Here is a 13,409-nt window from a genome sequence, read left to right on the forward strand (position 1 = left end):
GGATCACCTTCTTCTTGGCCACAACATCATAGAAGTGGTCTTGATGGGCTTTGGAGATGAACCTTTCCATCTCCCATGACTCGGATGTGGAAGCTTTTGTCTTCCCTTTCCCTCTTCTAGAGGATTCTCCGGTCTTAGGTGCCATCAATGGTAATGGAAAAACAAAAAAGCTATGCTTTTACCACACCAAACTTAGAATATTGCTCGTCCTCGAGCAATAAACGAAAGAATAGAAGAAGAAGAAGAAGAAATGGAGGAGGTGGAGAAGGAGATGTGTGTTTCGGCCAAGAAGGGTATAGAGGGGTGTGTTGTGTGAAAATGAAGAGGAATGGAGAGCTTTATATAGGGAAGGGAGGGGGGGTAAGGTTTCGGCCATATGGGTGGGTTTGGGTGGGAAATTGGTTTTGAATTTCGAAGGTGGGTGGAGTTTATGAGGTAGGTTTATGGGGAAGAGTGGGTAGATGTGAGTGGTGAAGGGTTAATAGGGAAGAGGGATGGAGATGATAGGTGAAGGGTTTTGGGGAAGAGTGATTATAGGATTGTGTGAAAGAGGGGTGAGAAGAGAGTGAGTGGAGGTAGGTGGGGATCCTGTGGGGTCCACAGATCCTGAGATGATCCTGTGGGGTCCACAGATCCTGAGATGATCCTATGGGATCCACAGATCTTGAGATGATCCTGTGGAGTCCACAGATCTTGAGGTGTTCAAGGATTTACAACCTTGCACCAAATTGGGCATGTAAAATGCCTTTGCATCCAACTCTGGGCGTTCAGCGCCAAGTTGGTGCCTATTTTGGGCGTTCAACGCCCATTTGTAGTCCATTTCTGGCGTTGAACGCCAGAACCATGCTTGTTCTGGGCGTTCAGCGCCAGCTCTTCTCCAGGGTGCAATTCTGGCGTTCAGCGCCAGATTGGTGTCCATTTTGGGCGTTCAGCGCCCAGACACTACCCATTTTGGGCGTTCAGCGCCAGAACTATACTCTGTTCTGGCGTTGAACGCCAGACAGGTGCTTCCTCCTGGGTGTGATTTTTCTTCTGCTGTTTTTATTTTTTCTGTTTATTTTGTGACTCCACATGATCATGAACCTATAAAGACATATAACCAATAAAAATATAATTAGATAAACATTGGTTTGCCTCCCAACAAGCACTTCTTTAATGTCAATAGCTTGACAGTGGGCTCTCATGGAGCCTCACAGATGTTCAGAGCTTTGTTGAGACTCCCCAACACCAAACTTAGAGTTTGACTGTGGGGGCTCTAGCTGACTCTGTAGTGAGAGAAGCTTTTCATGCTTCCTCTCCATGGTTGCAGAGAGAGATCCTTGAGTTTTAAACACAAGGTTGTCCTTATTTAATTGAAGGACTAATTCACCTCTGTCAACATCAATCACAGCTCTTGCTGTGGCTAGGAAGGGTCTTCCAAGGATGATGGATTCATCCTCATCCTTCCCAGTGTCTAGGATTATAAAATCAGCAGGGATGTAAAGGCCTTCAACCTTTACTAACATGTCCTCTACTTGTCCATAAGCCTCTTTTCTTGAGCTGTCTGCCATCTCTAATGAGATTCTAGCAGCTTGCACCTCAAATATTCCCAGCTTCTCCATTACAGAGAGTGGCATGAGGTTTATCCCTGACCCAAGGTCACATAGAGCCTTCTCAAAGGTCATGGTGCCTATGGTACAAGGTATGGGGAACTTTCCTGGATCCTCTTTCTTCTGAGGTAGTCTCAGTAATTCCAATGCATTTAGTTCATCAGTGAACAGGGGAGGTTCATCTCCCCAAGTCATTTTACCAAATAAGTTGGCATTCAGCTTCATGATTGCACCAAGGAACTTGGCAACTTGCTCTTCAGTGACATCCTCATTCTCTTCAGAAGAGGAATACTCATCAGAGCTCATGAAGGGTGTAAGGAGATTCAAAGGAATCTCTATGGTCTCTAGATGAGCCTCAGAGTCCGTTGGTTCCTCAAAGGGAAACTCCTTATTGATCACTGGACGTCCCAGGAGGTCTTCCTCACTGGGATTCACGTCCTCTCCTTCCTCTCTAGGTTCGGCCGTGTTGACTATATCAATGGCCTTGCACTCTCCTTTTGGATTTTCTTCTGTATTGCTTGGGAGAGTACTAGGAGGGATTTCAGTGATCCTTTTACTCAGCTGGCCCACTTGTGCCTCCAAATTTCTGATGGAGGACCTTGTTTCATTCATGAAACTTAAAGTGGCCTTAGATAGATCAGAGACTAGATTTGATAAATTAAAAGTATTTTGTTCAGAGTTCTCTGTCTGTTGCTGAGTAGATGATGGAAAAGGTTTACTATTGTTAAACCTATTTCTTCCACCATTATTAAAGCCTTGTTGTGGCTTTTGTTGATCCTTCCATGAGAAATTTGGATGATTTCTCCATGATGAGTTATAGGTGTTTCCATAAGGTTCACCTAAATAATTTACCTCTGCTATTGCAGGGTTCTCAGGATCATAGGCCTCTTATTCAGAAGGCGCCTCTTGAGTACTGTTGGATGCAGCTTGCAATCCATTCAGACTCTGAGAAATCATATTGACCTGTTGGGTCAATAATTTGTTCTGAGCCAATATGGCATTCAGAGTATCAATCTCAAGAACTCCCTTCTTTTGAGGCGTCCCATTGCTTATAGGATTTCTCTCAGAAGTGTACATGAACTGGTTGTTAGCAACCATGTCAATAAGTTCTTGAGCTTCTGCAGGCGTTTTCTTTAGGTGTATGGATCCACCTGCAGAAGTATCTAATGACATTTTAGCTAAGTCAGACAAACCATCATAGAAGATATCCAGGATGGTCCATTCTGAAAGCATGTCAGTAGGACACTTTTTGGTCAGTCCTTTGTATCTCTCCCAAGCTTCATAGAGGGATTCACCTTCTTTCTGTCTGAAGGTCTGAACGTCCACTCTAATCTTACTAAGCTTTTGAGGAGGAAAGAACTTGGCTAGGAAAGCCTTGACCAGCTTATCCCATGAGTTCAGGCTATCCTTAGGTTGAGAATCCAACCAGAGTCTAGCTCTGTCTCTTACAGTAAAGGAAAAAGCATGAGCCTGTAGACTTCAGGATCTACTCCATTATTCTTTACAGTATCACATATCTGCAAGAATTCAGTTAAGAACTGAAAGGGATCTTCAGATGTAAGTCCATGAAACTTGCAATTTTGTTGCATTAGAGAAACTAGCTGAGGTTTCAGCTCAAAATTGTTTGCTCCAATGGTTGGGATGGAGATGCTTCTTCCATGTAAATTGGAATTTGGTGCAGTAAAGTCACCAAGCATTCTCCTTGCATTGTTGTTGGGTTCGGCTGCCATCTCCTTTACTTGTTCGAAATTTTCAATCAAGTTGTCTCTGGATTGTTGTAATTTAGCTTCTCTTAGTTTCCTCTTCAGAGTCCTTTCAGGTTCTGGATCAGCTTCAACAAGAATGCTTTTTTTCTTGTTCCTGCTCATAAGAAAGAGAAGAGAACAAGAAAAGAAGAGGAATCCTCTATGTCACAGTAAAGAGGTTCCTTATTGTTAGTAGAAGAAAAGAAGAAGAGAAAAATCTGAACTCAGAGAAAGAGAGAGGGTTCGGATTTTTGGTGGGTGAAGGAGAGATGTTAGTAGATGAATAAATAAACAGAAGGAGATGAGAGAGAAGAAGAATTTTTCGAAAATAATTTTTAAAAAAGAGTTAGTGATTTTCGAAAATAAAAATTAAAAAGTAAAATGATTTAGTTAATTAAAAAGAAATTTTTGAAAAAGGGGGAGATATTTTCGAAAATTAGAGAGAGAGAGTTAGTTAGGTAGTTTTGAAAAAGATAAGAAACAAACAAAAAGTTAGTTAGTTAGTTGAAACAAATTTTGAAAATCAATTTTGAAGAGATAAGAAGATAAGAGGTTAGAAAAGATATTTTGAAATCAAATTTTTGAGAGAGGTAAGATAAGAAGATATTTTTGAAAAGATATGATTGAAATTAGTTTTGAAAAAGATTTGATTTTTAAAATCACAATTAATGACTTGATTCACAAGAAATCATAAAATATGATTCTAGAACTTAAAGTTTGAATCTTTCTTAACAAGTAACAAACTTCAAAATTTTTTTGAATCAAAACATTAATTGTTAATATTATTTTCGAAAATTATGTGATAAAGATAAGAAAAAGATTTTTGAAAAATATTTTGAAAAAGATTTTTGAAATTTTCGAAAATAATGAAAAAGATATGATTTTTGAAAAAGATTTTGAAAAAGATAAGATTTTCAAATTGAAAATTTGATTTGACTCATAAGAAACAACTTGATTTTTAAAAAATTTTGAAAAAGTCAACTCAAATTTTCGAATTTGATGAGAGAAAAAGGGAAAGATATTTTTTTTTTATTTTTGAAACTTTTATGAAAAACATGAAAATGATGCAATGCATGAAAATTTTTGGATCAAAACAATTAATGCATGCAAGAATGCTATGAATGTCAAGATGAACACCAAGAACACTTTGAAGATCATGATGAACATCAAGAACATATTTTTGAAAATCTTTTTATGCAAAGAAAACATGTAAGACACCAAACTTTAGAAATCTTTCATGTTTAGACTCTAACAAACGAAAAATGCATATGAAAAACAACAAAAGATGCAAAACAAGAAAAACATCAAGATCAAACAAGAAGACTTACCAAGAACAACTTGAAGATCATGAAGAACACTATGAATGCATGAATTTTCGAAAAATGCAAGATGCATATGCAATTGACACCAAACTTATGATATGACTCAAGACTCAAACAAGAAACACAAAAAATATTTTTGATTTTTATGATTTTCTAATTTTTTTGGTATTTTTCAAAAATTATATGAAAAAGAAAAATAAGGATTCCAAAATTTTTAATATGAATTCCAAGAATCTTGCATTCTTAGTCTAAAGCTTCAGTCCAGGAATTAGACATGGCTCACTAGCCAGCCAAGCTTTCAATGAAAACTCCGGTCCAAAACACTAGACATGGCCAATGGCCAGCCAAGCTTTAGCATGTAACTCAGACATGACATGCCTGACATACCCTACAGTCGTATAACAGCTGATGGTTGGAAGCCTCAGTCCAAAAGAATTTAGACATGGCTTTACAGCCAGCCAGGCTTCACATGCTTCATGAAACACTAGAATTCATTCTTAAAAATTCTGAATCTAAAAAAAAAAATTTTTCGAAAACAGATGAGAAATTTTTGAAAGATTTTTGAAAAATTTTTGAAAAGAAAACGAAAAGAAAATTACCTAATCTGAGCAACAAGATGAGCCGTCAGTTGTCCAAACTCAAGCAATCCCCGGCAACGGCGCCAAAAACTTGGTAACGCGGAATCGTGATTACACTTTAATTATGTAAAATTCATTGCTCTTTCTTTCCCTGGCAATGGCGCCAAAAACATGATGCCAATACCATGGTTCACAACTCCGTGTAATTGACCAGCAAGTGCACTGGGTCGTCCAAGTAATACCTTACGTGAGTAAGGGTCGATCCCACGGAGATTGTTGGTATGAAGCAAGCTATGGTCACCTTGTAAATCTCAGTCAGGCAGATATAAATTGATAATGGAATTTTCGAATAATAATTAAATAAACATAAAATAAAGGATAGAAACACTTATGTAAATCGTTGGTGAAAGTTTCAGATAAGTGTATAGAGATGCTTTTGTCCCTCTGAATATCTGCTTTCCTGCTGTCTTCATCCAATCAGTCTTACTCCTTCCTATGGCAAGCTTTATGTAATGCATCACCATTGTCAATGGCTACTTTCGGTCTTCTCTCGGAAAAATGATCCAAATGCCCTGTCACGGCACGGCTAATCGTCTGTCGGTTCTCGATCATGCTGGAATAGGATTTACTATCCTTTTGCGTCTGTCACTACGCCCAGCAATCGTGAGTTTGAAGCTCGTCACAGTCATTCAATCATTGAATCCTACTCGGAATACCACAGACAAGGTTTAGACTTTCCGGATTCTCTTGAATGGCCATCCATTGGTTCTAACTTATACCACGAAGATCCTGATTAAGGGATCCAAGAGACACCCATTCAATCGAAGGTAGAACGGAAGTGGTTGTCAGGCACGCGTTCATGGGGAATGATGATGATTGTCACGTTCATCACATTCAGGTTGAAGTGCGAATGAATATCTTAGAAGCGGAATAAGTTGAATTGAATAGAAAAACAGTAGTACTTTGCATTAATCTTTGAGGAACAGCAGAGCTCCACACCTTAATCTATGGAGTGTAGAAACTCTACCGTTGAAAATACATAAGTAAAAGGTCCAGGCATGGCCGAGATGGCCAGCCCCCAAAATGTGATCTAGGATAGCATAAAACTGATCAAAGATGTCTAATACAATAGTAAAAGGTCCTATTTATACTAGACTAGCTACTAGGGTTTACATGAGTAAGTAATTGATGCATAAATCCACTTCTGGGGCCCACTTGGTGTGTGCTTGGGCTGAGCTTGAATGTTACACGTGCAGAGGCCATTTGTGGAGTTGAATGCCAGGTTTTGATCCATTTCTGGCGCTGAACTCTGGTTCTTGATCCATTTCTGGCGCTGGACGCCAGATTTGGGCAGAGAGCTGGCGTTGAACGCCAGTTTACGTCGTCTATCCTCGAGCAAAGTATGGACTATTATATATTGCTGGAAAGCCCTAGATTTCTAATTTCCAACGCAATTGGAAGCGCGCCATTTGGAGTTCTGTAGCTCCAGAAAATCCACTTTGAGTGCAGGGAGGTCAGAATCTAACAGCATCTGCAGTCCTTCTTCAACCTCTGAATCTGATTTCTGCTCAAGTCCCTCAATTTCAGCCAGAAAATACCTGAAATCATAAAAAAACACACAAACTCATAGTAAAGTCCAGAAATGTGAATTTAACATAAAAACTAATGAAAACGTCCTGAAAAAGTAACTAGATTCTACTAAAAACATACTATAAACAATGCCAAAAAGCGTATAATTTATCCGCTCATCAATGCCACAGACACATAACTGGGTGAACCTTTTCAGATTGTGACTCAGCTTTGCTAAAGTTCCCAATTAGAGGTGTCCAGGGTTCTTAAGCACACTCTTTTTTCTTTGGATCACGACTTTAACCGCTCAGTCTCAAGCTTTTCACTTGACACCTTTACGCCACAAGCACATGGTTAGGGACAACTTAGTTTAGCCACTTAGGCCAGGATTTGATTCCTTTAGGCCCTCCTATCCACTGATGCTCAAAGCCTTGGATCCTTTTTATTACCCTTGCCTTTTGGTTTTAAGGGCTATTGGCTTTTTCTGCTTGCTTTTTTTTCTGCAAGCTTTTGTATTCACTACTTTTTCTTGCTTCAAGAATCATTTTTATGATTTTTCAGATCATCAAATAACATTTCTCATTTTTCATCATTCTTCAAGAGCCAACATATTTAACATTCATGAACGACAAATTCAAAAGACATATGCACTGTTCAAGGATTCATTCAGAAAACAAAAAGTATTGTCACCACATCAAAATAATTAAACTAATTTCAAGGATGAGTTTGAAATCATGTACTTCTTGTTCTTTTGTAATTAAAACATTTTTCATTTAAGAAAGGTGATGGATTCATAGGACATTCATAACTTTAAGGCATAGTTACTAGACACTAATGATCATATAGTAAAGACACAAACATAAATAAAACATAAAGCATAGTAAATGAAAAACGGGTAAATAAGAACAAGGAGATTAAGGAACGGGTCCACCTTAGTGAGGGTGGCGTCTTCCTCTTCTTGAAGAGCCAATGGTGCTCTTAAGCTCCTCTATGTCTCTTCCTTGTCTTTATTGTTCCTCCCTCGTAGCTTTTTGATCTTCTCTAATCTCATGGAGGATGATGGAATGCTCTTGGTGCTCCATCCTTAGTTGTTCCATGTTGGAACTTAATTCTCCTAGGGAGGTGTTGATTTGCTCCCAATAGTTTTGTGGAGGGAAGTGCATCTCTTGAGGCATCTCAGGGATTTCTTGATGATGAGCTTCCTCATGCGTCTCTTGAACTCCATGAATAGGCTCTCTTGTTTGCTCCATCCTCTTCTTGGTGATGGGCTTATCCTCATAAATGAGGATATCTCCCTCTATGTCAATCCCAGCCGAATTGCAGAGGTGGCAAATGAGGTGAGAAAAGGCTAACCTTGCCAAAGTGGAAGGCTTGTCAGCCACCTTGTAGAGTTCTTGAGGTATAATCTCATGAACTTCAACTTCCTCCCCAATCATGATACTATGGATCATGATGGCCCGGTCTACAGTAACTTTAGACCGGTTGCTAGTAGGAATGATTGAGCGTTGAATGAACTCCAACCATCCTCTAGTTACAAGCTTTAGGTCCAGTCTTCTCAGTTGAACCGGTTTGCCTTTTGAGTCAATCTTCCATTGAGCTCCTTCCACACATATGTCCATGAGGACTTGGTCCAACCTTTGATCAAAGTTGACCCTTCTAGTGTAGGGGCGTGCGTTTTCCTCCATCATTGGCAAGTTGAATGCCAACCTTACACTTTTTGGACTGAAATCTAAGTATTTCCCCCGAACCAAGGTAAGCCAATTCTTGGGATTCAGGTTCATACTTTGATCATGGTTCCTAGTGATCCATGCGTTCGCATAGAACTCTTGAACCATTAGGATCCCGACTTGTTGAATGGGGTTGGTGAGGACTTCCCAACCTCTTCTTTGAATTTCAAGTCGGATCTCCGGATACTCATTCTTCTTGAGCTTGAAAGGAACCTCAGGGATCACTTTCTTCTTGGCCACAACTTCATAGAAGTGGTCTTGATGGACTTTTGAGATGAATCTCTCCATCTCCCATGACTCAGAGGTGGAAGCAATTGCCTTCCCTTTCCTCTTTCTTGAGGTTTCTCTGGCCTTAGGTGCCATCAATGGTTATGGAAAAACAAAAAAGCTATGCTTTTACCACACCAAACTTAGAATGTTTGCTCGTCCTCGAGCAAAAGAAGAGGAGAAATAGTAGAAGAAGAAGAAGAAGAATAGAGGAGAAGGAGAGATGGGTATATTCGGCCAAGGGGAAGAATAAAGGGTTGTGTTATGTAAAAATAAAGAAGTAGTGAGGGGTTTATATAGTGGAGGGGGGATTTTTTGGGTTCGGCCATTTAGGGTGGGTTTGGGTGGGAAAGTGTGGATGGATATGAGTGGTGAAGAGGTGATGGGGAAGAGAGATTGAGGTGATTGGTGAATAGGTGTTTGGGGAAGAGGGTTATTGGATTGTGTGAGGAAGAAGAGAGAAGGTGAGTTGAGGTAGGTGGGGATCCTGTGGGGTCCACAGATCCTGAGGTGATCCTATGGGGTCCAAAGATCCTGAGGTGATCCTGTGGGGTCCACAGATCTTGAGGTGTCAAGGAATTCACATCCCTGCACCTTTTAGGCATGTAAAACGCCCTATGTATGCAATCCTGGCGTTTAACACTAGACTGCTGGCCATTTCTGGCGTTAAACGCCACTTTCATGCCCATTTCTGGCGTTAAACGCCAGTTCCATGCTTGTTTTTGGCGTTTAACGCCAGCTTTCCTCACTGTGCAATCCTGGCATTTAAACGCCAGACTGCTGCTTGTTTCTGGCGTTTAACGCCAGTTTCATGCTCTGTTATGGCGTTAAACGCCAGTAAGCTCTTCCTCCAGGGTGAGCTGTTTTTCATTCTGTTTTTCATTCTGTTCTTCCTCCAGACTGGTGCCCATTTCTGGCATTAAACGCCCAAAATGGTGCTAGACTGGGCGTTTAATGCCCATTCTGCTAGCCTTACTGGCGTCTAAACGCCAGTAAGCTCTTCTTCCAGGGTGAGCTATTTTTCATTATGTTTTTCATTCTGTTTTTGATTTTTCAGTAATTTTTGTGACTTCACATGATCATCAACCTACAGAAAACATAAAATAGCAATGGAAAATAAATAAACATAAGTAAATAACATTGGGTTGCCTCCCAACAAGCGCTTCTTTAATGTCAATAGCTTGACGGTGAGCTCCCATGGAGCCTCACAGATGTTCAGAGCATTGTTGATACCTCCCAACACCAAACTTAGAGTTTGGATATGGGGGTACAACACCAAACTTAGAGTTTGGTTGTGGCCTCCCAACACCAAACTTAGAGTTTGACTGTGGGGGCTCTGGTTGACTCTACAGTGAGAGAAGCTTTTCATGCTTCCTCTCCATGGTTATAGAAGGAGATTCTTGAGTTTTAAACACAAGGTTGCCCTCATTCAGTTGAAGGATCAATTCTCCTCTGTCCACATCAATCACAGCTTTTGCTGTGGCTAGGAAGGGTCTTCCAAGGATGATAGATTCATCCTCATCCTTCCCAGTGTCTAGGATTATGAAATCAGCAGGGATGTAAAGGCCTTCAACCCTTACTAACACGTCCTCTACTTGTCCATAAGCCTCTTTTCTTGAGTTGTCTACCATCTCTAATGAGATTCTGGCAGCTTGCACCTCAAAGATCCCAAGTTTCTCCATTACAGAGAGTGACATTAAGTTTATGCTTGATCCCAGGTCACACAGAGCCTTCTTAAAGGTCATGGTGCCTATGTTACAGGGAATTAGGAATTTACTAGGATCTTGTTTCTTTTGAGGTAGAGTTTGCTAAACCAAGGCATTTAGTTCCTTGATAAGCAATGGAGGTTCATCCTCCCAAGTCTTATTACCAAACAATTTGGCATTCAGCTTCATGATTGCTCCTAAATATTGAACAACTTGCTCTTCAACAATGTCTTTATCTTCTTCAGAAGATGAATAGTCATCAGAGCTCATGAATGGTAAAAAGAGATTCAATGGAATCTCTATGGTCTCTAGATGAGCCTCAGATTCCTCTGGTTCCTCAAAGGGAAACTCCTTATTGGTCATTGAACGTCCCAGGAGGTCTTCCTCACTAGGATTCACGTCCTCCTCCTCCTCTATGGGTTCGGCCACACTAAGCAAAGTTATGGCCTTGCACTCTCCTTTTGGATTTTCTTCTGTATTGCTTGGGAGAGTACTAGGAGGAGTTTCAATGACTCTTTTACTCAGTTGGCCCACTTGTGCCTCCAAGTTTCTAATGGAGGACCTTGTTTCATTCATGAAACTCAAAGTGGCCTTAGATAGATCAAAGACTAAATTGGCTAAGCCAGATGGATTCTGCTCAGACTTCTCTGTCTGTTGCTGAGTGGATGATGGAAAAGGCTTGTTATTGCTAAATCTGTTTCTTCCACCATTGTTAAAGCCTTGTTAAGGCTTTTGTTGATCCTTCAATGAGAAATTTGGATGATTTCTCCATGAGGGATTATAGGTGTTTCCATAGGTTTCACCCATGTAATTCACCTCTGCTATTACAGGATTCTCAGGATCATAAGCCTCTTCTTTAGAAGATGCCTCTTGAGTACTGTTGGTTGCAGCTTGCAATCCATTCAGACTCTGAGAAATCATATTGACTTGCTGAGTCAATAATTTGTTCTGAGCTAATATGGCATTCAGAGCATCAATTTCAAGAACTCCCTTCCTCTAAGGCGTCCCATTATTCACAGGATTCCTTTCAGAAGTGTACATAAAATGGTTATTTGCAACCATGTCTATGAGTTCCTGAGCTTCTGCAGGTATTTTCTTTAGGTGAATGGATCCACCTACAGAAGTGTCCAATGACATCTTAGCTAATTCAGACAGACCATCATAGAATATATCCAGGATGGTCCATTCTGAAAGCATGTCAGAAGGACACTTTTTGGTCAGTTCCTTGTATCTCTCCCAAGCTTCATAGAGGGATTCACCTTCTTTTTGTCTGAAGGTTTGAACATCCACTCTAAGCTTACTAAGCTTTTGAGGAGGAAAGAACTTGGCTAAGAAAGTCGTGACCAGCTTATCCCAAGAGTTCAGGCTATCCTTAGGTTGAGAATCCAACCATATTTTAGCTCTGTCTCTTACAGCAAATGGGAAAAGCATAAGCCTGTAGACCTCGGGATCAACCCCATTGGTCTTAACAGTATCACAAATCTGCAAGAATTCAGTTAAGAACTGAAAAGGATCTTCTGATGGAAGTCCATGAAACTTGCAGTTCTGTTGCATCAGAAAAACTAATTGAGATTTAAGCTCAAAATTGTTTACTCCAATGGTAGGGATTGAGATGCTTCTTCCATGTAAATTGGAATTTGGTGCAGTGAAGTCACCAAGCATCTTCCTTACATTGTTATTATTTTCGGCTGCCATCTCCTTTTTCTTTTCGAAAATTTCTGTAAGGTTGTCTCTGGATTGTTGTATTTTAGCTTCTCTTAGTTTCCTCTTTAGAGTCCTTTCAGGTTCAGGATCTGCTTCAACAAGAATGTTCTTGTCCTTGCTCCTGCTCATATGAAAAAGAAAAGAACACAAAAGAAAATATGAAATCCTCTATATCACAGTATAGAGATTCCTTATGCAAGTATAAGAAGAAAAGAATATAAGAAGGAGAAGAGAAGAACTCGAACACAGAGAGGAAGATGGTGTTCGAATTTTTGGGTGGAAGAGAAGTGTTAATAGATGAATAAATAAATAGAAGGAGATGAGGAAGAGAAGAATTCGAAAATTCAATAAAAATAAAAATTAAAGTTAAAATTCGAAAATAAAAATTGAAACTAAATTAAATTAAAATTTAAAACAATTAGTTAATTAGAATTGAATTTTGAAAAAGAGGGAAGGGATTTTCGAAAATTAGAAAGAAAAAATTAGTTAGGTAGTTTTGAAAAAGATAAGAATTAAACAAAAAGATAAGATGAATTTAAAAAGATTTGAAAATCAATTTTGAAAAGATAGGAAGTTAGAAAAGATTTTGAAATTGAATTTGAAAAAGATGTGATTGAAATTTATTTTGAAAAAGATTTGAAAAAGAATTTTGAAAAGATTTGATTTTGAAAATTAAAGTTGATTACTTGACTAGCAAGAAACAAAAAGATATGATTTTGAAAATTAAAGATTGAATCTTTCTTACTAGGCAAGTAACAAACTTAATATTTTTGAATCAATCACATTAATTGTTAGCATTAAAAAGATTTTGAAAATAAATTTTGAAATTTTCAAAATTAAGAAAGGAAATAATGAAAAAGATTTGATTTTTGAAAAAGGTTTAGAAAAGATAGAATTTTTAAATTGAAAATTTGATTTGACTCATAAGAAACAACTAGATTTTAAAAATTTTTTAAAAAGTCAACTCAAATTTTTGAAAATTATGAGATAAAAAAGGGAAAGATATATATAATTTTTTTTTATTTTTGAATTTTTAATGAAGAAAGAGAAAAACAATAAAAAGACTCAAACATGAAAATTATGAATCAAAATACAAGATGCATGCAAGAACACTATGAATGTCAAGATGAACACCAAGAACACTTTGAAGATCAAGATGAACATCAAGACTTATTTTTGAAAATTTTCAAAAAAAGAAAAAC

At 38.7% G+C, this 13,409-nt stretch overlaps 2 non-coding genes across 2 annotated transcripts; both read left to right on the forward strand.

Moving 5' to 3' along the window:
* Nucleotides 1-2,817: 2,817 nt before the first annotated feature.
* Nucleotides 2,818-2,924, forward strand: LOC112767596 (small nucleolar RNA R71). The gene has a single exon (XR_003185038.1). It is a non-coding gene; the product is annotated as a small nucleolar RNA R71 (small nucleolar RNA).
* An 8,770-nt stretch (nt 2,925-11,694) lies between these two features.
* Nucleotides 11,695-11,802, forward strand: LOC112768577 (small nucleolar RNA R71). Its single transcript, XR_003185987.1, has one exon. It is a non-coding gene; the product is annotated as a small nucleolar RNA R71 (small nucleolar RNA).
* Nucleotides 11,803-13,409: the final 1,607 nt, after the last annotated feature.

The sequence above is a fragment of the Arachis hypogaea genome, chromosome 17, assembly GCF_003086295.3.
Source record: "Arachis hypogaea cultivar Tifrunner chromosome 17, arahy.Tifrunner.gnm2.J5K5, whole genome shotgun sequence".
NCBI classification, from domain to species: Eukaryota; Viridiplantae; Streptophyta; class Magnoliopsida; order Fabales; family Fabaceae; genus Arachis; species Arachis hypogaea.